Source organism: Oncorhynchus keta, chromosome 9, assembly GCF_023373465.1.
Source record: "Oncorhynchus keta strain PuntledgeMale-10-30-2019 chromosome 9, Oket_V2, whole genome shotgun sequence".
Lineage (NCBI taxonomy): Eukaryota > Metazoa > Chordata > Actinopteri > Salmoniformes > Salmonidae > Oncorhynchus > Oncorhynchus keta.
In genome coordinates, this window is record NC_068429.1 from 17,840,570 (window position 1) to 17,867,802 (window position 27,233).

A 27,233-nucleotide genomic window follows, 5' to 3' on the forward strand; every position below is an offset into this window, starting at 1 on the left:
AACTACTGCAGAGTGTATGACTCGTTTCCCTTTAAGAAACCACAGTAACTACTGCAGAGTGTATGACTCTGTTCTCCTTTAAGAGACCACAGTAACTACTGCAGAGGGTGTGACTGTCCTCTCCTTTAAGAGACCACAGTAACTACTGCAGAGGGTGTGACTGTCCTCTCATTTAAGAACCACAGTAACTACTGCAGAGTGTATGACTCTCTTCTCCTTTAAGAAACCACAGTAACTACTGCAGAGTGTATGACTCGCTTCCCTTTAAGAGACCACAGTAACTACTGCAGTGTATAACTCTCTTCCCTTTAAGAGACCACAGTAACTACTGCAGTGTATAACTCTCTTCCCTTTAAGAAACCACAGTAACTACTGCAGAGGGTGTGACTGTCCTCTCATTTAAGAAACCACAGTAACAACTGCAGAGGGTGTGACTGTCCTCTCCTTTAAGAAACCACAGTAACTACTGCAGAGGGTTTTACTCTCCTCTCCTTTAAGAGACAACAGTCTACTACTGCAGAGGGTTTGACTCTCCTCTCCTTTAAGAAACCACAGTAACTACTGCAGAGGGTTTGACTCTCCTCTCCTTTAAGAGACCACAGTAACTACTGCAGAGGGTGTGACTGTCCTCTCATTTAAGAAACCACAGTAACTACTGCAGAGTGTATGACTCGCTTCCCTTTAAGAGACCACAGTAACTACTGCAGAGTGTATGACTCTGTTCTCCTTTAAGAGACCACAGTAACTACTGCAGAGGGTGTGACTGTCCTCTCCTTTAAGAAACCACAGTAACTACTGCAGAGTGTATGACTCGCTTCCCTTTAAGAAACCACAGTAACTACTGCAGAGTGTATGACTCGCTTCCCTTTAAGAGACCACAGTAACTACTGCAGTGTATAACTCTCTTCCCTTTAAGAGACCACAGTAACTACTGCAGAGGGTGTGACTGTCCTCTCATTTAAGAAACCACAGTAACAACTGCAGAGGGTGTGACTGTCCTCTCCTTTAAGAAACCACAGTAACTACTGCAGAGGGTTTTACTCTCCTCTCCTTTAAGAGACAACAGTCTACTACTGCAGAGGGTTTGACTCTCCTCTCCTTTAAGAAACCACAGTAACTACTGCAGAGGGTTTGACTCTCCTCTCCTTTAAGAGACCACAGTAACTACTGCAGAGGGTGTGACTGTCCTCTCATTTAAGAAACCACAGTAACTACTGCAGAGTGTATGACTCGCTTCCCTTTAAGAGACCACAGTAACTACTGCAGAGTGTATGACTCTGTTCTCCTTTAAGAGACCACAGTAACTACTGCAGAGGGTGTGACTGTCCTCTCCTTTAAGAAACCACAGTAACTACTGCAGAGTGTATGACTCGCTTCCCTTTAAGAAACCACAGTAACTACTGCAGAGTGTATGACTCTCTTCTCCTTTAAGAAACCACAGTAACTACTGCAGAGTGTATGACTCTGTTCTCCTTTAAGAGACCACAGTAACTACTGCAGAGTGTATGACTCTGTTCTCCTTTAAGAGACCACAGTAACTACTGCAGAGTGTATGACTCTGTTCTCCTTTAAGAGACCACAGTAACTACTGCAGAGTGTATGACTCTGTTCTCCTTTAAGAGACCACAGTAACTACTGCAGAGTGTATGACTCTCTTCTCCTTTAAGAAACCACAGTAACTACTGCAGAGTGTATGACTCGTTTCCCTTTAAGAAACCACAGTAACTACTGCAGAGTGTATGACTCTGTTCTCCTTTAAGAGACCACAGTAACTACTGCAGAGGGTGTGACTGTCCTCTCCTTTAAGAGACCACAGTAACTACTGCAGAGGGTGTGACTGTCCTCTCATTTAAGAACCACAGTAACTACTGCAGAGTGTATGACTCTCTTCTCCTTTAAGAAACCACAGTAACTACTGCAGAGTGTATGACTCGCTTCCCTTTAAGAGACCACAGTAACTACTGCAGTGTATAACTCTCTTCCCTTTAAGAGACCACAGTAACTACTGCAGTGTATAACTCTCTTCCCTTTAAGAAACCACAGTAACTACTGCAGAGGGTGTGACTGTCCTCTCATTTAAGAAACCACAGTAACAACTGCAGAGGGTGTGACTGTCCTCTCCTTTAAGAAACCACAGTAACTACTGCAGAGGGTTTTACTCTCCTCTCCTTTAAGAGACAACAGTCTACTACTGCAGAGGGTTTGACTCTCCTCTCCTTTAAGAAACCACAGTAACTACTGCAGAGGGTTTGACTCTCCTCTCCTTTAAGAGACCACAGTAACTACTGCAGAGGGTGTGACTGTCCTCTCATTTAAGAAACCACAGTAACTACTGCAGAGTGTATGACTCGCTTCCCTTTAAGAGACCACAGTAACTACTGCAGAGTGTATGACTCTGTTCTCCTTTAAGAGACCACAGTAACTACTGCAGAGGGTGTGACTGTCCTCTCCTTTAAGAAACCACAGTAACTACTGCAGAGTGTATGACTCGCTTCCCTTTAAGAAACCACAGTAACTACTGCAGAGTGTATGACTCTGTTCTCCTTTAAGAGACCACAGTAACTACTGCAGAGTGTATGACTCTCTTCTCCTTTAAGAAACCACAGTAACTACTGCAGAGTGTATGACTCGTTTCCCTTTAAGAAACCACAGTAACTACTGCAGAGTGTATGACTCTGTTCTCCTTTAAGAGACCACAGTAACTACTGCAGAGGGTGTGACTGTCCTCTCCTTTAAGAGACCACAGTAACTACTGCAGAGGGTGTGACTGTCCTCTCATTTAAGAACCACAGTAACTACTGCAGAGTGTATGACTCTCTTCTCCTTTAAGAAACCACAGTAACTACTGCAGAGTGTATGACTCGCTTCCCTTTAAGAGACCACAGTAACTACTGCAGTGTATAACTCTCTTCCCTTTAAGAGACCACAGTAACTACTGCAGTGTATAACTCTCTTCCCTTTAAGAAACCACAGTAACTACTGCAGAGGGTGTGACTGTCCTCTCATTTAAGAAACCACAGTAACAACTGCAGAGGGTGTGACTGTCCTCTCCTTTAAGAAACCACAGTAACTACTGCAGAGGGGTTTACTCTCCTCTCCTTTAAGTGACAACAGTCTACTACTGCAGAGGGTTTGACTCTCCTCTCCTTTAAGAAATCACAGTAACTACTGCAGAGGGTTTGACTCTCCTCTCCTTTAAGAGACCACAGTAACTACTGCAGAGGGTGTGACTGTCCTCTCATTTAAGAACCACAGTAACTACTGCAGAGTGTATGACTCTCTTCTCCTTTAAGAAACCACAGTAACTACTGCAGAGTGTATGACTCTCTTCTCCTTTAAGAGACCACAGTAACTACTGCAGAGTGTATGACTCTGTTCTCCTTTAAGAGACCACAGTAACTACTGCAGAGGGTGTGACTGTCCTCTCCTTTAAGAGACCACAGTAACTACTGCAGAGTGTATGACTCTCTTCCCTTTAAGAAACCACAGTAACTATTGCAGAGGGTGTGACTGTCCTCTCCTTTAAGAGACCACAGTAACTACTGCAGAGGGTGTGACTGTCCTCTCCTATAAGAAACCACAGTAACTACTGCAGAGTGTATGACTCGCTTCCCTTTAAGAGACCACAGTAACTACTGCAGTGTATGACTCTCTTCCCTTTAAGAGACCACAGTAACTACTGCAGAGGGTGTGACTGTCCTCTCCTTTAAGAAACCACAGTAACTACTGCAGAGGGTGTGACTGTCCTCTCATTTAAGAAACCACAGTAACAACTGCAGAGGGTGTGACTGTCCTCTCCTTTAAGAAACCACAGTAACTACTGCAGAGGGTTTTACTCTCCTCTCCTTTAAGTGACAACAGTCTACTACTGCAGAGGGTTTGACTCTCCTCTCCTTTAAGAGACCACAGTAACTACTGCAGAGGGTGTGACTGTCCTCTCCTTTAAGAGACCACAGTAACTACTGCAGAGTGTATGACTCTCTTCTCCTTTAAGAGACCACAGTAACTACTGCAGAGGGTGTGACTGTCCTCTCCTTTAAGAAACCACAGTAACTACTGCAGAGTGTATGACTCTGTTCTCCTTTAAGAGACCACAGTAACTACTGCAGAGGGTGTGACTGTCCTCTCCTTTAAGAGACCACAGTAACTACTGCAGAGTGTATGACTCTCTTCCCTTTAAGAAACCACAGTAACTATTGCAGAGGGTGTGACTGTCCTCTCCTTTAAGAGACCACAGTAACTACTGCAGAGTGTATGACTCTCTTCTCCTTTAAGAGACCACAGTAACTACTGCAGAGGGTGTGACTGTCCTCTCCTATAAGAAACCACAGTAACTACTGCAGAGTGTATGACTCGCTTCCCTTTAAGAGACCACAGTAACTACTGCAGTGTATGACTCTCTTCCCTTTAAGAGACCACAGTAACTACTGCAGAGGGTTTGACTCTCCTCTCCTTTAAGAGACCACAGTAACTACTGCAGAGGGTGTGACTGTCCTCTCCTTTAAGAAACCACAGTAACTACTGCAGAGGGTTTGACTCTCCTCTCCTTTAAGAAACCACAGTAACTACTGCAGAGGGTGTGACTGTCCTCTCCTTTAAGAAACCACATTAACTACTGCAGAGGGTTTGACTCTCCTCTCCTTTAAGAAACCACAGTAACTACTGCAGAGGGTTTGACTCTCCTCTCCTTTAAGAAACCACAGTAACTACTGCAGAGGGTTTGACTCTCCTCTCCTTTAAGAGACCACAGTAACTACTGCAGAGGGTGTGACTGTCCTCTCCTTTAAGAAACCACAGTAACTACTGCAGAGGGTTTGACTCTCCTCTCCTTTAAGAAACCACAGTAACTACTGCAGAGGGTTTGACTCTCCTCTCCTTTAAGAAACCACAGTAACTACTGCAGAGGGTGTGACTGTCCTCTCCTTTAAGAAACCACAGTAACTACTGCAGAGGGTTTGACTCTCCTCTCCTTTAAGAAACCACAGTAACTACTGCAGAGGGTTTGACTCTCCTCTCCTTTAAGAGACCACAGTAACTACTGCAGAGGGTTTGACTCTCCTCTCCTTTAAGAAACCACAGTAACATGTACAATGGAGGTGGTTCAGTGAAATAAGTCACCTTGCGTGAGACCTAAAGACTTACATTAGCTCAGCAGGCTAACACAAAGCCTGCGTTCGAATCCAGTCACAGTGCAAGATTTGGGAGGTGATTCTACACATGTTACTGTAGCTTCTCCTGCCAGGCACAAGAGTAAACGTGAGAATATACCATCTGCCTACATGGGACAATGCGAAATGACCAAATCAATGGCAATATAATGATGTTTATGTTTGAGAGTGTTGGCAGCTTGCTGTACATACAGACTAACACAATGCATACTGCCTCGGCCCTATCTAGCTATTGACCACACAAATCAATACCCCACAAAACAACCGGCCTGCCACTCAACCAAATAACCTTTCAACACATCGATCCCACTCAATCTCTTATTCCCAAACAAGCAACATAGACTCCGCCACCAAACAACCAGTCTTTTCTCCCAGGAACAGGACAAAGTTTGGTTTATAAAGAAAGAAGAGATCAATAAGAAACCTAGGTCTGGATAATCCTCAACACTTGATCAGAATGAATCTCCGAATAGAGATGTGCTTGTTCAAAGGGCCTGTGGGATAGACAGACGTACGGAGGGACAGACAGAAAGACAGACGAACGGACGGACAGACGGCCACCACGCACTATGGCATCAAACCTCACAGTCCCCAGTGATGCAACTCTGATTAGCTTGCTCAGAATCTAATTGGCTGCCCTGAGATTGGTCCCTCCAGGGGGGCTTGCAAGGTGGCCCATGGATATGGGCGGGATACCCTGCTTGGTGAGAGTACAACCTCAGATTGACGATGGAATGACATGGAGTTTCTGTGGAGATATCAACAGACTGAACAGCACACAGCTCAATGTGAGAGAAGAGTGGAAGGTGGTGGAACTCCAGTCACCATGTGTCATACTGAGAGAGAGAGGAAGAGATAGCGGGAAGGAGAGACAGAGAGCAAGAGTGAAAGGGACTTGGAAAGGTGGGGGAGAGAGAGAGAGAGAGAGAGAGAGAGAGAGAGAGAGAGAGAGAGAGAGAGGGAGGGAGAGAGAGAGAGAGAGAGAGAGCAAGAGTGAAAGGGACTTGGAGAGGTGGGGGGAGAGAGAGAGAGAGAGAGAGAGAGAGAGAGAGAGAGAGAGAGAGAGTGAGGGAGAGACAGAGAGAGACAGAGAGCAAGAGTGAAAGGGACTTGGAGAGGTGGGGGAGAGAGAGAGAGAGAGAGAGAGAGAGAGAGAGAGAGAGAGAGAGAGGGAGGGAGAGAGAGACAGAGAGCAAGAGAGAGAGGGACTTGGAGAGGGGGGGGAGAGAGAGAGAGAGAGAGAGAGAGAGGGGGGAGAGAGAGACAGAGAGCGAGAGAGAGAGGGAGTTGGAGAGGGGGGGAGAGAGAGAGAGAGAGAGAGAGAGAGAGAGAGAGAGAGAGAGAGAGGGAGGGAGAGAGAGACAGAGAGCAAGAGTGAAAGGGACTTGGAGAGGTGGGGGAGAGAGAGAGAGAGAGAGAGAGAGAGGGGGGGAGAGAGAGACAGAGAGCAAGAGTGAAAGGGACTTGGAGAGGTGGGGAGAGAGAGAGAGAGAGAGAGAGAGAGAGAGAGAGAGAGAGAGAGAGAGAGAGAGAGAGAGAGAGCAAGAGTGAAAGGGACTTGGAGAGGTGGGGGGAGAGAGAGAGCGAGAGAGAGAGGGACAGAGAGCAAGAGTGAAAGGGACTTGGAGAGGTGGGGGGGAGAGAGAGAGAGAGAGAGACAGAGAGCAAGAGTGAAAGGGACTTGGAGAGGTGGGGGGGAGAGAGAGAGAGAGAGAGAGAGAGAGAGAGAGAGAGAGAGAGAGTGAAAGGGACTTGGAGAGGTGGGGGGGAGGAGAGAGAGAGAGTGATCTAGTCAATTTCAGCGCTCCAGCAGTGAGTATCCAACTGACAACCAGTAAATCCACTATTCCATTACACAACCAACTCACATTAGCTAGCATTAGCATAATTAGCTCAGTGGCTAACGAGGCTAATGAGGGTGGATGTCAGAACAGGAGCAGCAGGCCAGACACACACAGCCAGTCGCTACTACTAACAATAGATAGATAGAATGCCAGAGAGAGAGCGAGAAAGACATCGACATAGAGAGAAAGAGAAACAGTGTTAGAGCCGATTTGGACATATTTGTATAAAATACCGAACATATGGAGCTCCATGTATATTTGTGTAAATATATTAAATATTAATGTAAATTATGAAATATTAGGTACGTACCTTTATGATTTATATTTACCTGATTGAGATATATTCATTTGTTGTTAGTGTAACTTAGTTTTTGGCCCCCCCTCTTGCCTATTCATTGTATTGTGGTAAGTGTGTTAGGATAAAGGCAGGAAGTTGGGCCTTCGGGAGAGGGAGTCCTTGCTAGATGCGGGAGCGGTATAGTTTTTTGACCATACAGACAGGTCATAATATGTATTTTCCATATAAAGTCATCTATGCTTTAAGTTGATTGGAGAATAATTTATTTGTTAGATATAAGAAGAATAAACATTTTTGTTGCACCATATCCCTGGATGTCATGGAATGTTTGGCCGTTTGGAAACCTTGAGTGTGGACTGTATGCGTACCAAACAACCCCGCTTCAGGCTTGGGCAGTGGCTATGGTAAAGACGAAAGGAAGCCACTACAATCAAGTCAAAAAACTCCGCGAAGGATTACTATCGGAAGGAAATCTCCGGTTCGGACACACGCTGGATATTGTTCTATTTGTAGCTCGCTTGGAAGGATTTGAACTCCTAGAATTCGCCAGCCGTGAGTAACCACTGCGAATGAATGAGCTGCCCTGTTCAATGCGATCATTTGATCATGCATATTATGGAAGCGCAAATGTGCTTTTAAGTTGAATGTTTGATAAACTTGGGAATGGAATTCAAAAGACCGCGCTGTGAAAACAATTAAGAAGTTTAAGTTTGGGAAACACTGAGATCCTACGCACAATGTAGCCTAATCTTATGTCTAATATTTGGCCTAACGTGGAAATGCAATGCATCAACGCAACAAATTGCAATCTAAGGATCTAAAGATACTGCGTGTTTAAACTTCATTAAAGGGACAACTTATAATGGGATGAAATGTTTAAAACGCATCTAAAATGCCAAACTTGCACATGTTCAATTCAAAATGGGTCAATATGCTGAAATGGAGGACTGTGTTTTAAAGCATTAAAGGAGGTCTAAAGGGGCATTACGTTTAACAATCAAAACCCAACAACTGTATCATTGTAAATTGAGTGAACTAAAAGTGAATGATGGAGGATGAAATCCCAAATAAGACTCCACTGGAGAGGGCAGAGGAGCATCTAAATTCACGCAAAATGAATGAAATAAAAGCCCTTCTTGTTGATGGAGGAAACATTGAAACTGTGGATGAGAGTCTTGAAGCATTTCATGCTGTTCTCAATGACTTTAAGAATGCTCATAATTATGTGCTAGAGCTGGTCACAGAGGAGGAACACGAACAGGAGAGCATTAACTATTATCAACCAAGAATGAGAACTTATGAACATTTCCTGAAAGAGGTGGAAATGTGGAAAAAAACTGAAATCGAGCCACAAACGCTCATTGAACCACACGACAGCATTTCCAATGTGTCAAAAACATCAAGTAAAACAAAGTCTTCTAAAACTGCTTCCTCAGTGTCCTCTGCACGCCTAAAAGCTGAGGCAGAACGAGCAGCTCTACTAGCTCGCCAAGCATCATTACAGGACAAGCATGCATTGGAACTGGAGAAAGCTCAACTGAATGTTAGGATGGAAAAAATGGCACTGGAAACGGACATAGCAGCATATAATGCCAAACTGAAGGTTCTGGAGAGTGTTTATTCAACTTCTCAATCCCATTCTGTGGCAGCCCATTTTCTAAGCCAAGAAGATGGAATGAACTCTTATTATGAGAACCAGGAACCCGAGGTCTATAAGGAACCTGAACCATCACCTGTTGCATTTTCTGCATTAGGTGCAGTTCCAAAGACCCCACTACAAAGAGTTTTACAACAACCGACCACAAAGCCATCAAAACCTATTCAGAAAACAGGTATAAACCACACCCATCAGCAGCCAACATCAAGGTCTACCAATCAACACAGAATCAACACTGTGGGTATCAGCCATAATACCAGCCATGAAAACCTCTCTACTGTCATGCAAAGGCAGAATGAAATTGCTGACCTCCTTGTACTACAGCACAAACAGGCCACACTCCCTGTTAGGGAGATACCTATGTTTGACGGTGATCCTCTAAACTTTAGGCCATTTATGCGTGCATTTGAGCATGGAATAGAAGATAAGACAAGCAGTCACCAGGATAGGCTCTATTACCTGGAACAGTACACCTCTGGTCAGCCCAAGGATCTGGTCCGTAGTTGTCTGCATATGGAAGCCAGAAGAGGCTATGCAGAGGCTAAGAGGTTGTTAAAGGAACACTTTGGCAATGAAATCAAAGTCACCACTGCTTACATGGAAAAAGCTTGGAACTGGATACACATCAAACCGGATGATGGAAAGGGACTGGATGGCTATGCACTCTATCTTAGAGGTTGCTGTAACGCTATGCAAGACCTACAGAACATGGAAGAGCTTAATCTTCCCTCCAAAATAAAGTTGATCATGTCAAAACTTCCCTACAAACTAAGAGAAAAATGGAGGTCTACGGCATGTGATATTTTAGAGAGAAGCCACCTGAGGGCCCAGTTCAGTGACCTTGTGACGTTCATGGAAAAACAGGCCAAAATACTGCAGGATCCGTTGTACGGAGATATCCAAGATCCCCTGACCAACAAAAAGTTTTTTAAAACCAAAACAGAAGCTGACTTTAAACAGCAGTTCAAGTCCAAGTGTAGGGGAAGCAGCTTTGCCACTGCAGTAGATGTAGTGGCAGATTGTGACTCGGAAAAACCTCTAAAAGAACAAACATTCAAAGTCAAGAAACCAGGCGCCTACCCTTCTGATGCTCCCAGTATCTCATGTGTATTTTGCGCTGGTGAGCATTTCCTGGTCGACTGCCAACAGGTGAAGGCACAGCCACATGAAGCCAAGGTTGAGTTTCTGAGATCAAAAGGCCTTTCTTTGTTTTGGCTGTTTGATGAGAGGACACTTAAGCAAAGAATGTAAAAGAAGGATGACCTGTCAGAAATGTCAAAGAAAGCACCCCACTATCCTGCACATTGAAGGAAGAGAGAGATTTAGATCTCTGAAGGCAGATACGAGGGGTGTAGCAGTAAAGCGGGAGGAGACTATCAGCAGTGCACTTGTTTCACTGGAAGCTGGTGAATATACCGGGGCCGGTACAGATTGTGCACTTGCGATTGTGCCAGTTCAAGTAAAGATGGCAAATGGAAGCAAGTCTACGTTAACCTATGCATTTCTCGATTCTGGTAGCTCAGCAACATTTTGTACGGCGAGACTCATGAAGCATTTGCAAGCTAAAGGCAGTGAGACTGAAATTCTGCTACGCACAATGGGGCAGGAGAGTCCTACCAAGAGCTTTGAGATATCTTTGAGATATCTTTGAGATATCTGGATTAGAGATTGGCAATGTGGAAGGTGACACATTTCTTTCATTACCAAAGGTCTACACCCAAAATAAGATCCCAGTGACAAGAGAGAACATTCCCACTCAGAAAGATCTCAAAAGGTGGCCATACCTGAAAGAGGTTCAGTTGAAGGAAATTGACGCCGACGTCAAACTCCTGATTGGCGTAAATGCTCCAAAGGCAATGGAACCCTGGAAAATCATAAATATGCAGTGAAAACCCTCTTTGGATGGGTGATGAACAGTCCTCTTAACAATTGTACCATGGCAGAAGAATCTGGGCATCCTACGGTGATGGCCAATCGTATCTCAATTGCCGACCTGGGGGTTCTTCTTGTAAATCAGTACAACCATGACTTCCCTGAGAGAGGGTATGAAGAGAAAAGTGAGATGTCAGCTGAGGATCATAGGTTTATGGAGATCGTATCAAGCTCCATAACCCTCAAAGACCATCACTACTACTTACCGTTGCCCTTTCGCAAAACAGATGTAGTCCTGCCAAACAATCGTGACATGGCAAAGCAGCGGGCTCTAAATATTATCAGGAAATTCAAGAAGGACAAAGGTTACGCTGCAGAGTACAAAGGCTTCATGGAAGAGATGATAACAAAAGGTTACGCCGAGAAGGTACCACAAGAACAGCTCCTCAGAGAGAAAGGCAAGGTATGGTACATACCACACCATGGCGTTCACCATAAGTGCAAAGGAATGATACGAGTAGTGTTTGACTGTTCATCATCCTATAAAGGTACATCTCTTAACAGTGAACTCCTTCAAGGCCCTGACCTGGCAAACACGCTTATAGGAGTCTTGCTAAGATTTCGGCAAGAGCACATTGCCATGATGGCAGACATCGAAGGAATGTTCCATCAAGTACGTGTCCATGAAGATTACTTAGACTTCCTGCGATTCCTATGGTGGCCGGATGGTGATACTAACAAAAGATTGGAGGAGTACAGAATGACAGTACATCTTTTCGGTGCTATATCCTCTCCAAGTTGTGCAAACTTTGCACTGCGAAAGACTGCAGAAGACAACTGTGAGAGGTATGATGAAGAGGTAATTCAAACAGTCAAGTCCAACTTCTATGTTGATGACTGCCTCAAGTCAGTGGCCACAGAAGAACAAGCCATAGCTCTCACGAAAAACCTCAGGGATATGTGCTCTCAGGGTGGGTTCAAATTGACCAAGTGGGTCAGCAACAGCCGCACTGTGCTGGCTTCTATCCCTGATGAACACAAAGCCAAGCAGATAAAAGAACTGGACCTGGACAGAGAAAAGCTGCCTGTTGAAAGAGCACTTGGAATCCGATGGAACATTGAAAGTGATGCATTTTCCTTCCGAGTCACTGTCAAGAACAGACCCCTTACAAGAAGAGGTATTCTCTCAACTGTCAGCTCTATTTATGATCCATTAGGTTTCCTCGCCCCATTTGTATTAAAGGCAAAGCAAATTCTTCAAGTGCTCCGCAAGCTAAAGTGTGGATGGGACAAAGTCATCCCTGAAGAACACTCTATTTCATGGCAGAGATGGCTCTCAGAGCTGGACCAGCTCTCCAGATTCCAGATAGACAGGTGTATGATGCCTGAGAACTTTGGTCAAGTCAAGACGGCACAGCTGCATCACTTCGGTGATGCAAGTGAACAAGGTTATGGCACGGCAAGCTACCTTAGGTTCACAAACGGTATGGAAAAGGTTCACATTGCATTCATACTGGGGAAATCAAGGGTGACTCCACTCAAGCAGATGACAATCCCCAGACTGGAACTTGCTGCAGCAACATTGGTAGTGCGAGTGGACAGGATGATAAGGTTGGAGCTCCAGATTGAACTTGAGGAGTCAACTTTTTAGACGGACAGCCAGTCTGTGCTAAAATACATCCGCAATGATACCAAGAGATTCCATATCTTTGTGGCGAAATAGAGTTGCTATGATCCGTGACCTATCGAAAGCAAAACAGTGGAGGTATTTGAACTCCAAACACAACCCAGACGATGATGCCTCAAGAGGATTACATGTTGAAATGTTCCTGAGAGATGGCGCAAAGGACCAGAATTCCTGGAGAAACCAGAAACTCAATGGCCGAAAATCCCAGAGGAGCTTGGCTCCATCCCTCCGGATGATCCAGAGGTGAGAAAAGACGGAATCGTAAACCATACAAGTGTGGAAGAAAAGAGTCCAACCAGCAAACTGATTGAGTACTATTCAACATGGAACAGCTTGAAGAAAGCAGTTGCCCGGATGCTGAAACTGAAGAAACGTCTTCGACAGTTAAGCCAGAAAAGGAAAATTCTCTCTCAAACTGGTCCAGATCAGAGTCTGACAAACTCACTGAAGGAACAACTTGACAAGTTCAAACTGACGTTTGGAAAAGAAAGTCTGTCTGTGGATGACCTAGATGAAGCAGAAAAGGTCATCATCCGATTTGAACAACGGCAGCACTTTAAACAAGAAATTGCACTAGTTGTGAAAGGAAAACGATGTGCCAAGAGAAGTGGCTCAATCTGTAAGCTTGATCCAATTATTGACAATGGCATTCTGAGAGTAGGAGGAAGGATAAGCAAAGCTGCTATGCCTACGGAACTAAAGAATCCTATGATCCTGCCCAAAGACTCCTACATCTCTAGACTGATCTTACTCCACATCCATGAGCAGGTTGGCCACTCTGGGAGAGGTCACATGCTTTCTAGACTTCGCCAGCGATATTGGATACCCGGTGCCGACTCTTTAGCAAGGAAGATCCTTAAGAGCTGTGTCTTTTGCAGGCGGATGCAAGCTAGAGCTGGAGAACAGAAAATGGCCGACCTTCCACAAGATCGGGTGTCGCCTGATTTGCCGCCTTTCACCCATGTGGGCATAGATTACTTCGGCCCCGTAGAGGTGAAGCGAGGCCGCGTTCATGTGAAGCGGTATGGTGTGATCTTTACTTGCCTCGTGAGTCGAGCTGTCCATCTAGAAGTTGCTAGTTATCTGGATACTGATTCCTGCATCAATGCCCTGCGCAGGTTCATCTGTCGAAGGGGCCCAGTAACAAGTATCAGAACAGACAATGGCACCAACTTTTTTGGAACACACAGAGAGCTAGGAGAAGCTATGAAAGAGCTGGATCACAACAAGATTCAAAAAGAATTACTGAAGGAAGGAGTGACGTGGTCATTCAACCCTCCATCTGGAGCCCACCATGGGGGGGTATGGGAGAGGTTGATCCGACTGGTGAAAAAGATTCTCTATTCAGTCCTTAAAGAGAAAGTACTGGATGATGAGGCTTTGCAGACAGCCTTGTGTGAAGTTGAGGCGATTATGAATGACAGACCAATCACTACTGTAACAAATGACCCTAATGATCTAGAACCCCTGACTCCGAACCATCTGCTTCATCTGAAAGCTAAGCCAGTCCTGCCACCAGGACTATTCCAGAGAAGCGACCTATACTCACGAAGGAGATGGAAGCAAGTACAATATATCACTGACCTCTTCTGGAAGAGATGGATCAGGGAGTATCTTCCACTTATGCAGGAGCGGAACAAGTGGAACAAAACTAAGAGAAACTTCAGTCCTGGTGACCTCGTGGTCATCGTCGATGACACCGCCCCAAGGAACTCTTGGCTAATGGGGCGTGTGGTGGAGGCTTTGCCAGGGGCCAAAGGTCTTGTCCGGAGCGTCATGGTTAAGACTAAGACTAATATCTTACAGAGACCTATCAATAAACTCTGTCTGCTCCTTGAGGCGACGGAGTGACACACACACACACACACACACACAGTGCTCCATCTTAGAATCACGTGCACCTCTGATTCGTTGATGTCGTACTCTTACATTCTTTGATGTCATACATTTTTGGACGTCAAACTCTTGACATTTTTCGAAGTTGAACACCTTTACACTTCAACTCAGACTGAGATCTATGGACTATTTTCCTATATGGTACCTTGTATATTTGTATATAGCTATGAACTGCAATAGTGCTCTGGTATAGAATGTTTTGTGTATTGGCTCTACGTTTGAATTTAAAGTAATTGTTGTGCATTCAGTGCAGTCAACAATTAGGGGCCGGTATGTTAGAGCCGATTTGGACATATTTGTATAAAATACCGAACATATGGAGCTCCATGTATATTTGTGTAAATATATTAAATATTAATGTAAATGATGAAATATTAGGTACGTACCTTTATGATTTATATTTACCTGATTGAGATATATTAATTTGTTGTTAGTGTAACTCGGCCATTTGGCCCCCCCTCTTGCCTGTTCATTGTATTGTGGTAAGTGTGTTAGGATAAAGGCAGGAAGTTGGGCCTTCAGGAGAGGGAGTCCTTGCTAGATGCGGGAGCGGTATAGTTTTTTGACCATACAGACATACTGACATACAGACATGTCATAATATGTATTTTCCATATCAAGTATTTTGTGCTTTAAGTTGATTGGAGAATCATTTATTTGTTAGATATAAGAAGAATAAACATTTTTGTTGCACCATATCCCTGGATGTCATGGAATGTTTGACCGTTTGGAAACCTTGAGTGTGGACTGTATGCGTACCAAACAACCCCGCTTCAGGCTTGGGCAGTGGCTATGGTAAAGACGAAAGGAAGCCACTACAATCAACTTACAGAGACCTATCAATAAACTCTGTCTGCTCCTTGAGGCGACGGAGTGACACACACACACACACACACACACACACACACACACACACACTGCTCCATCTTAGAATCACGTGCACCTCTGATTCGTTGATGTCGTACTCTTACATTCTTTGATGTCATACATTTTTGGACGTCAAACTCTTGACATTTTTCGAAGTTGAACACCTTTACACTTCAACTCAGACTGAGATCTATGGACTATTTTCCTATATGGCACCTTGTATATTTGTATATAGCTATGACCTGCAATAGTGCTCTGGTATAGAATGTTTTGTGTATTGGCTCTACGTTTGAAAGTAATTGTTGTGCATTCAGTGCAGTCAACAATTAGGGGCCGGTATGTTAGAGCCGATTTGGACATATTTGTATAAAAGACCGAACATATGGAGCTCCATGTATATTTGTGTAAATATATTAAATATTAATGTAAATGATGAAATATTAGGTACGTACCTTTATGATTTATATTTACCTGATTGAGATATATTCATTTGTTGTTAGTGTAACTCAGCCATTTGGCCCCCCCTCTTGCCTATTCATTGTATTGTGGTAAGTGTGTTAGGATAAAGGCAGGAAGTTGGGCCTTCGGGAGAGGGAGTCCTTGCTAGATGCGGGAGCGGTATAGTTTTTTGACCATACAGACATACAGACAGGTCATAATATGTATTTTCCATATAAAGTCATCTATGCTTTAAGTTGATTGGAGAATCATTTATTTGTTAGATATAACAAGAATAAACATTTTTGTTGCACCATATCCCTGGATGTCATGGAATGTTTGGCCGTTTGGAAACCTTGAGTGTGGACTGTATGCGTACCAAACAACCCCGCTTCAGGCTTGGGCAGTGGCTATGGTAAAGACAAAAGGAAGCCACTACAAACAGAGATGAGCACAGGGGAATACAGGAAATAACCAGAGAGGAGAGGAGAGATTCCTGACATGTTACAGAGGGAGGAGGGAAGGGAGAGAGAAAGAGAAAGTGAGAGGGAGAAAGAGAGAGGGAGTGATAAGGTAAGAGAATATGCTAGAGGGCTATGACTCACTGGAGAATTTAGTACATATGCTACAAATCACCATGTGTCTCTGTCTCTGTGTGTGTGGTACAGTAGTAACATTTCTACCCCTCTCCTTTCTACCCCTCTCCCTCTACCACTCCCCTTTCTACCCCTCTCCTTTCTACCCCTCTCCCTCTACCTCTCTCCCTCTACCCCTCTCCTTTCTACCCCTCTCCCTCTACCCCTCTCCCTATACCCCTCTCCTTTCTACCTCTCTCCCTCTACCACTCCCCTTTCTATCTCTCTCCCTCTACCTCTCTCCCTCTACCCCTCTCCTTTCTACCTCTCTCCCTCTACCACTCCCCTTTCTACCCTCTCCTTTCAAACCTCTCTCCCTCTACCCCTCTCCTTTCTACCCCTCTCCCTCTACCCCTCTCCCTCTACCCCTCCCCTTTCTACCCCTCTCCCTCTACCCCTCTCCTTTCTACCTCTCTCCCTCTACCCCTCTCCTTTCTACCTCTCTCCCTCTACCACTCTCCTTTCTACCTCTCTCCCTCTACCCCTCTCCTTTCTACCTCTCTCCTTTCTACAACTCCCCTTTCTACCCCTCTCCTTTCTACCTCTCTCCTTTCTACCTCTCTCCCTCTACCCCTCTCCTTTCTACCTCTCTCCCTCTACCCCTCTCCTTTCTACCTCTCCCCTTTCTACCTCTCTCCCTCTACCCCTCTCCTTTCTACCTCTCTCCCTCTACCCCTCTCCTTTCTACCTCTCTCCTTTCTACAACTCCCCTTTCTACCCCTCTCCTTTCTTACCTCTCTCCCTCTACTACTCCCCTTTCTACCTCTCTCCTTTCTACCTCTCTCCTTTCTACCTCTCTCCTTTCTACCTCTCTCCTTTCTACCTCTCTCCCTCTACCCCTCTCCTTTCTACCCCTCTCCTTTCTACCTCTCTCCCTCTACCCCTCTCCTTTCTACCTCTCTCCCTCTACCCCTCTCCTTTCTACCTCTCTCCTTTCTACCTCTCTCCCTCTACCACTCCCCTTTCTACCCCTCTCCTTTCTAACTCTCTCCCTCTACCACTCCCCTTTCTACCTCTCTCCCTCTACCCCTCTCCTTTCTACCTCTCTCCCTCGACCACTCTCCTTTCTACCCCTCTCCCTTTCTACCTCTCTCCCTCTACCACTCCCCTTTCTACCTCTCTCCCTCTACCCCTCTCCTTTCTACCTCTCTCCCTCTACCCCTCTCCTTTCTACCTCTCTCCCTCTACCACTCACCGTTCTACCTCTCTCCCTCTACCACTCCCCCTTTCTACCTCTCTCCCTCTACCCCTCTCCTTTCTACCTCTCTCCTTTCTACAACTCCCCTTTCTACCCCTCTCCTTTCTTACCTCTCTCCCTCTACTACTCCCCTTTCTACCTCTCTCCTTTCTACCTCTCTCCCTCTACCCCTCTCCTTTCTACCTCTCCCCTTTCTACCTCTCTCCCTCTACCCCTCTCCTTTCTACCTCTCTCCCTCTACCCCTCTCCTTTCTACCTCTCTCCTTTCTACCTCTCTCCCTCTACCACTCCCCTTTCTACCCCTCTCCTTTCTAACTCTCTCCCTCTACCACTCCCCTTTCTACCTCTCTCCCTCTACCCCTCTCCTTTCTACCTCTCTCCCTCGACCACTCTCCTTTCTACCCCTCTCCCTTTCTACCTCTCTCCCTCTACCACTCCCCTTTCTACCTCTCTCCCTCTACCCCTCTCCTTTCTACCTCTCTCCCTCTACCCCTCTCCTTTCTACCTCTCTCCCTCTACCACTCTCCTTTCTACCTCTCTCCCTCTACCACTCCCCCTTTCTACCTCTCTCCCTCTACCACTCCCCCTTTCTACCTCTCTCCCTCTACCACTCACCGCTCTACCTCTCTCCCTCTACCACTCCCCCTTTCTACCTCTCTCCCTCTACCACTCTCCCTCTACCCCTCCCCTTTCTACCCCTCTCCCTCTACCCCTCTCCTTTCTACCTCTCTCCCTCTACCACTCCCCTTTCTACCCCTCTCCCTCTACCCCTCTCCTTTCTACCTCTCTCCCTCTACCACTCTCCTTTCTACCTCTCTCCCTCTACCCCTCTCCTTTCTACCTCTCTCCCTCTACCCCTCTCCCTTTCTACCTCTCTCCCTCTACCACTCCCCTTTCTACCTCTCTCCCTCTACCCCTCTCCTTTCTACCTCTCTCCCTCTACCCCTCTCCTTTCTACCTCTCTCCCTCTACCACTCTCCTTTCTACCTCTCTCCCTCTACCACTCCCCCTTTCTACCTCTCTCCCTCTACCACTCCCCCTTTCTACCACTCCCCTTTCTACCTCTCTCCCTCTACCACTCCCCCTTTCTACCTCTCTCCCTCTACCACTCTCCCTCTACCACTCTCCCTCTACCACTCTCCCTCTACCACTCTCCCTCTACCCCTCTCCCTCTACCCCTCCCCTTTCTACCCCTCTCCTTTCTACCTCTCTCCCTCTACCACTCCCCTTTCTATCTCACTCCCTCTACCCCTCTCCTTTCTACCTCTCTCCCTCTACCACTCTCCTTTCTACCTCTCTCCCTCTACCCCTCTCCTTTCTACCTCTCTCCTTTCTACCACTCCCCTTTCTACCCCTCTCCTTTCTTACCTCTCTCCCTCTACTACTCCCCTTTCTACCTCTCTCCTTTCTACCTCTCTCCCTCTACCCCTCTCCTTTCTACCTCTCCCCTTTCTACCTCTCTCCCTCTACCCCTCTCCTTTCTACCTCTCTCCTTTCTACCTCTCTCCTTTCTACCTCTCTCCCTCTACCACTCCCCTTTCTACCCCTCTCCTTTCTACCTCTCTCCCTCTACCACTCCCCTTTCTACCTCTCTCCCTCTACCCCTCTCCTTTCTACCTCTCTCCCTCGACCACTCTCCTTTCTACCCCTCTCCCTTTCTACCTCTCTCCCTCTACCACTCCCCTTTCTACCTCTCTCCCTCTACCCCTCTCCTTTCTACCTCTCTCCCTCTACCCCTCTCCTTTCTACCTCTCTCCCTCTACCACTCTCCTTTCTACCTCTCTCCCTCTACCACTCCCCCTTTCTACCTCTCTCCCTCTACCTCTCTCCCTCTACCACTCTCCCTTTCTACCTCTCTCCCTCTACCACTCCCCTTTCTACCTCTCTCCCTCTACCACTCCCCCTTTCTACCTCTCTCCCTCTACCACTCCCCGTTCTACCTCTCTCCCTCTACCACTCCCCCTTTCTACCTCTCTCCCTCTACCACTCCCCGTTCTACCTCTCTCCCTCTACCACTCCCCCTTTCTACCTCTCTCCCTCTACCACTCCCCCTTTCTACCTCTCTCCCTCTACATCTCCCCCTCTACCACTCCCCTTTCTACCCCTCTCCCTCTACCACCCCCTTCTCTACCTCTCTCTCTCCCTCTACCACCCCCCTTTCTACCTCTCTCTCTCCCTCTACCACTCTCCTTTCTACCTCTCTCTCTCCCTCTACCACTCCCCTTTCTACCTCTCTCCCTCTACCACTCCCCCTTTCTACCTCTCTCCCTCTACCACTCCCCCTTTCTACCTCTCTCCCTCTACCACTCCCCCTTTCTACCTCTCTCCCTCTACCACTCCCCCTTTCTACCTCTCTCCCTCTACCACTCCCCCTTTTACCTCTCTCCCTCTACCACTCCCCTTTCTACCCCTCTCCCTCTACCACCCCCCTTTCTACCTCTCTCTCTCTCCCTCTACCACTCTCCTTTCTACCTCTCTCCCTCTACCACTCCCCTTTCTACCTCTCTCCCTCTACCACTCTCCTTTCTACCTCTCTCCCTCTACCACTCCCCTTTCTACCTCTCTCCCTCTACCACTCCCCTTTCTACCTCTCTCCCTCTACCACTCCCCTTTCTACCTCTCTCCCTCTACCACTCCCCCTTTCTACCTCTCTCCCTCTACCACTCCCCTTTCTACCTCTCTCCCTCTACCACTCTCCCTTTCTACCTCTCTCCCTCTACCACTCCCCTTTCTACCTCTCTCCCTCTACCACTCCCCTTTCTACCTCTCTCCCTCTACCACTCCCCTTTCTACCTCTCTCTCTCTCTACCACTCTCCCTTTCTACCTCTCTCCCTCTACCACTCCCCTTTCTACCTCGCTCCCTCTACCACTCTCCCTTTCTACCTCTCTCCCTCTACCACTCCCCTTTCTACCTCTCTCCCTCCCCTTTCTACCCCTCTCCCTCTACCACTCCCCCTTTCTACCCCTCTCCCTCTACCACTCCCCCTTTCTACCTCTCTCCCTCTACATCTCCCCCTTTTACCTCTCTCCCTCTACCACTCCCCTTTCTACCCCTTTCTACCCCTCTCCCTCTACCACCCCCCTTTCTACCTCTCTCTCTCTCCCTCTACCACTCTCCTTTCTACCTCTCTCCCTCTACCACTCCCCTTTCTACCTCTCTCCCTCTACCACTCCCCTTTCTACCTCTCTCCCTCTACCACTCCCCCTTTCTACCTCTCTCCCTCTACCACTCCCCCTTTCTACCTCTCTCCCTCTACCACTCCCCGTTCTACCTCTCTCCCTCTACCACTCCCCCTTTCTACCTCTCTCCCTCTACCACTCCCCCTTTCTACCACTCCCCCTTTCTACCTCTCTCCCTCTACCTCTCTCCCTCTACATCTCCCCCTTTTACCTCTCTCCCTCTACCACTCCCCCTTTCTACCTCTCTCCCTCTACCACTCCCCTTTCTACCTCTCTCCCTCTACCACTCTCCCTTTCTACCTCTCTCCCTCTACCACTCCCCTTTCTACCTCTCTCCCTCTACCACTCCCCTTTCTACCTCTCTCCCTCTACCACTCCCCTTTCTACCTCTCTCTCTCTCTACCACTCTCCCTTTCTACCTCTCTCTCTCTACCACTCTCCCTTTCTACCTCTCTCCCTCTACCACTCCCCTTTCTACCTCGCTCCCTCTACCACTCTCCCTTTCTACCTCTCTCCCTCTACCACTCCCCTTTCTACCTCTCTCCCTCCCCTTTCTACCCCTCTCCCTCTACCACTCCCCCTTTCTACCCCTCTCCCTCTACCACTCCCCCTTTCTACCTCTCTCCCTCTACCACTCCCCTTTCTACCTCTCTCCCTCTACCACTCCCCTTTCTACCTCTCTCCCTCTACCACTCCCCTTTCTACCTCTCTCCCTCTACCACTCCCCCTTTCTACCTCTCTCCCTCTACCACTCCCCCTTTCTACCTCTCTCCCTCTACCACTCCCCGTTCTACCTCTCTCCCTCTACCACTCCCCCTTTCTACCTCTCTCCCTCTACCACTCCCCCTTTCTACCTCTCTCCCTCTACCTCTCTCCCTCTACATCTCCCCCTTTTACCTCTCTCCCTCTACCACTCCCCTTTCTACCCCTCTCTCTCTCCCTCTACCACTCCCCCTTTCTACCTCTCTCCCTCTACCACTCCCCCTTTCTACCTCTCTCCCTCTACCACTCCCCCTTTCTACCTCTCTCCCTCTACCACTCCCCCTTTCTACCTCTCTCCCTCTACCACTCCCCCTTTCTACCTCTCTCCCTCTACCACTCCCCCTTTCTACCTCTCTCCCTCTACCACTCCCCCTTTCTACCTCTCTCCCTCTACCTCTCTCCCTCTACCACTCCCCCTTTCTACCTCTCTCCCTCTACCTCTCTCCCTCTACATCTCCCCCTTTTACCTCTCTCCCTCTACCACTCCCCTTTTTACCCCTCTCCCTCTACCACCCTCCTTTCTACCTCTCTCTCTCTCCCTCTACCACTCTCCTTTCTACCTCTCTCCCTCTACCACTCCCCTTTCTACCTCTCTCCCTCTACCACTCCCCTTTCTACCTCTCTCCCTCTACCACTCCCCTTTCTACCTCTCTCCCTCTACCACTCCCCTTTCTACCTCTCTCCCTCTACCACTCCCCTTTCTACCTCTCTCCCTCTACCACTCCCCTTTCTACCTCTCTCCCTCTACCACTCCCCTTTCTACCTCTCTCCCTCTACCACTCCCCTTTCTACCTCTCTCCCTCTACCACTCCCCTTTCTACCTCTCTCCCTCTACCACTCCCCTTTCTACCTCTCTCCCTCTACCACTCTCCCTTTCTACCTCTCTCCCTCTACCACTCCCCTTTCTACCTCTCTCCCTCTACCACTCCCCTTTCTACCCCCTCCCTCTACCACTTCCCCTTTCTACCCCCCTCCCTCTACCACTTCCCCTTTCTACCCCCCTCCCTCTACCACTTCCCCTTTCTACCCCCCTCCCTCTACCACTTCCCCTTTCTACCCCCCTCCCTCTACCACTTCCCCTTTCTACCCCCCTCCCTCTACCACTTCCCCTTTCTACCCCCCTCCCTCTACCACTCCCCCTTTCTACCACTCCCCTTTCTACCTCTCTCCCTCTACCACTCCCCTTTCTACCTCTCTCCCACTCTCTCTCCATCCTGTATTGTCCTGCTCTGTGGCTTGTACATAACCCAGTATGTTACCATAACAGACTCAATTTCTATTAGACTGGTCCCAGATCTGTATACTGGCACAAAAAAAAACAGAGAGAGAGTGAGAGAGAGAGAAGGAGGAGGGTATGAGACCACTGGTAATAAAGGAATAGCTCCACTATCCTCCCTCAGACACAGCCCTCTGTCACCAGCTGGCTTCATTGCTAACTTGGACTGTTACTGTGTGACACAGCTGCTTGGGAAAAAACAAGGAAGGTTTGAACTTAACATTTGGAAGTTTCCTCATGTTTTTTTGGTGTGTTTTCCCTGCCTTTTGACAAACAGGGGTTGATTTTACCCATATGTTGGGGGATAGAGTTACAGGATTTGTGGGGAAGAGGAGCTGGGATTGGCGTGTATGTGTGTGTGTCTGTCTGTGGATTGGTCATAGGAAACGACAGGATGTGAGTCAGAGATTTAAACACAGTCTCTGCGGGCTTTGTTTCTGCCTGACCCACTCATACAAAGAAAGACCTTAAAACACACACATGTATGTCCACACACACAGAGCATTCCTAAGCACTGCAGAGCCAATCACAACGTTTTATTCCTAATGGGCTTTAGCATACACACCCTGGAATACATACTAGAGATGTACTACGAAACCTCAACACAACTACATTACCTAGTATAATACATACTAGAGATGTACTACGAAACCTCAACACAACTACATTACCTAGTATAATACATACTATAGAGATGTACTACGAAACCTCAACACAACTACATTACCTAGTATAATACATACTAGAGATGTACTACGAAACCTCAACACAACTACATTACCTAGTATAATACATACTAGAGAGATGTACTACGAAACCTCAACACAACTACATTACCTAGTATAATACATACTAGAGAGATGTACTACGAAACCTCAACACAACTACATTACCTAGTATAATACATACTAGAGAGATGTACTACGAAACCTCAACACAACTACATTACCTAGTATAATACATACTAGAGATGTACTACGAAACCTCAACACAACTACATTACCTAGTATAATACATACTATAGAGATGTACTACGAAACCTCAACACAACTACATTACCTAGTATAATACATACTAGAGATGTACTACGAAACCTCAACACAACTACATTACCTAGTATAATACATACTAGAGATGTACTACGAAACCTCAACACAACTACATTACCTAGTATAATACATACTAGAGATGTACTACGAAACCTCAACACAACTACATTACCTAGTATAATACATACTAGAGAGATGTACTACCAAACCTCAACACAACTACATTACCTGATATAATACATACTAGAGAGATATACTACGAAACCTCAACACAACTACATTACCTGATATAGTACATACTAGAGATGTACTACGAAACCTCAACACAACTACATTACCTGATATAATACATACTAGAGAGATGTACTACGAAACCTCAACACAACTACATTACCTAGTATAATACATACTAGAGATGTACTACGAAACCTCAACACAACTACATTACCTAGTATAATACATACTATAGAGATGTACTACGAAACCTCAACACAACTACATTACCTAGTATAATACATACTAGAGATGTACTACGAAACCTCAACACAACTACATTACCTAGTATAATACATACTATAGAGATGTACTACGAAACCTCAACACAACTACATTACCTAGTATAATACATACTAGAGATGTACTACGAAACCTCAACACAACTACATTACCTAGTATAATACATACTAGAGATGTACTACGAAACCTCAACACAACTACATTACCTGATATAATACATACTATAGAGATGTACTACGAAACCTCAACACAACTACATTACCTGATATAGTACATACTAGAGAGATGTACTACCAAACCTCAACACAACTACATTACCTGATATAATACATACTAGAGAGATGTACTACCAAACCTCAACACAACTACATTACCTGATATAGTACATACTAGAGAGATGTACTACCAAACCTCAACACAACTACATTACCTGATATAATACATACTAGAGAGATGTACTACCAAACCTCAACACAACTACATTACCTAGTATAATACATACTAGAGATGTACTACGAAACCTCAACACAATTACATTACCTAGTATAATGCATACTAGAGATGTACTACAAAACCTCAACACAACTACATTACCTAGTATAATACATACTAGAGATGTACTACGAAACCTCAACACAACTACATTACCTAGTATAATACATACTAGAGAGATGTACTACCAAACCTCAACACAACTACATTACCTAGTATAATACATACTAGAGAGATGTACTACGAAACCTCAACACAACTACATTACCTAGTATAATACATACTAGAGATGTACTACCAAACCTCAACACAACTACATTACCTAGTATAATACATACTAGAGAGATGTACTACGAAACCTCAACACAACTACATTACCTAGTATAATACATACTAGAGATGTACTACCAAACCTCAACACAACTACATTACCTAGTATAATACATACTAGAGAGATGTACTACGAAACCTCAACACAACTACATTACCTAGTATAATACATACTAGAGATGTACTACCAAACCTCAACACAACTACATTACCTAGTATAATACATACTAGAGAGATGTACTACGAAACGCTCCCTAAAACAGGCCTTTCTAATCGACCTGGCCCGGGTATCCTGGAAGGATATTGACCTCACCCCGTCACTAAAAGTGCTTTCCTCAACATCTTAAATAAGCATGGCCCCATTTAAAAAATCTAGAACTAAGAACAGATACAGCCCTTGGTTCACTCCAGACTTGACCTCCCTTGACCAGAACAAAAACATCCTGTAGCGTACTGCATTAGCATCGAATAGCCCCCGCAATATTACACTTTTCAGGGAAGTTAGGAACCAATATACACAGTCAGTTAGGAAGCTAAGGCTAGCTTTTTCAAACAGAAATTTGCATCCTGTAGCACTAATTCCAATAAATTTTGGGACACGGTAAAGTCCATGGAGGATAAGAAAACCTCCTCCCAGCTGCCAACTGCACTGAGGATAGGAAACACTGTCACCACCAATAAATATACGATAATCAATCATTTCAATAAGCATTCTTCCACGGCTGGCCATGCTTTCCACCTGGCTACCTCTACCCCGGTCAACAGCTCTGCACCCCTCACTGCAACTTGCCCAAGCCTCCCCATTTCTCCTTCACCCAAATCCAGATAGCTGATGTTCTGAAAGAGCGGCAAAATCTGGATCTCCACAAATTAGCTGGGCTCGACAATTTTGACCCTCTTTTTCTAAAATTATCCGCCAAAATTGCAACCCCTATCACTAGCCTGTTCAACCTCTCTTTCATATCGTCTGAGATTCCTAAAGATTGGAAAGCTGCCACAGTCATCCCCCTCTTCAAAGGGGGAGCCACTCTAGACCCAAACTGTTATAGACCTTTATCTATCCTACCATACCTTTCTAAAATCTTCAAAAGCCAAGTTAACAAACAGGTTAACTTATCCACTATGCAATCTAGTTTCCGAGCTGGTCATCTCAGCCACGCTCAACGTCCTAAACGATATCATAACTGCCATCAATAAAGACAGTACTGTGCAGCCGTTTTCATCGACCTGACCAAGGCTTTCGACTCTCCGCATTCTCAATAGCCTTGGTTTCTCAAATGACTGCTTCGCCTGGTTCACCAACTACTTCTCAGAGTTCAGTGTGTCAAATTGGAGGGCCTGTTGTCCGTACCTCTGGCAGTCTCTATGGGGGTGCCCCAGGGTTCAATTCTCGGCCAGACTCTTTTCTCTGTATATATCAATGATGTCGCTCTTGATGCTGGTGATTCTCTGATCCACCTCTACACAGACGACACCATTCTGTATTCATCTGGCCCTTCCTTGGACACTGTGTTAACAGACCTCCAAACGAGCTTCAATGCCATACAACACTCCTTCCGTGGCCTCCAACTACTCTTAAATGCTAGTAAAACTAAATGCATGCTCTTCAACCGATTGCTGCCCGCATCCGACCCACCCACCTAGCATCACTACTCTGGACGGTTCTGACTTAGAATATGTGGACAACTACAGATACCTAGGTGTCTGGTTAGAATGTAAACTCTCCTCCTAGACTCACATTAAGCATCTCCAATCCAAAATTAAATCTAGAATCGGCTTCCTATTTCGCAACAAAATGCTGCCAAACATACCTTTGTAAAACTGAGTATCCTACCAATCCTTGACTTATGTGATGTAATTGACAAAATAGCCTCCAACACTCTACTCAGAAAATTGGATGGGGTCTATCACAGTGCCATCCATTTTGTCACCAAAGCCCCATATACTACCCACCACTGCGACCTGTATACTCTTGTTGGCTGGCCCTCACTACGTATTCGTCGCCAAACCCACCCACTGGAGAGGAGGCCTGTTCTGTTGTGTGGGGATGAGAGGAGGCTCGGCCTG

General features: G+C 46.1%; 1 protein-coding gene across 3 annotated transcripts in view; it reads right to left on the reverse strand.

The window, feature by feature from the left end:
- Positions 1–27,233, reverse strand: part of si:dkey-34e4.1 (carboxyl-terminal PDZ ligand of neuronal nitric oxide synthase protein) — a 428,423-nt gene that overhangs the window by 57,431 nt on the left and 343,759 nt on the right. The gene's annotated exons all lie outside the window — the stretch shown is intronic.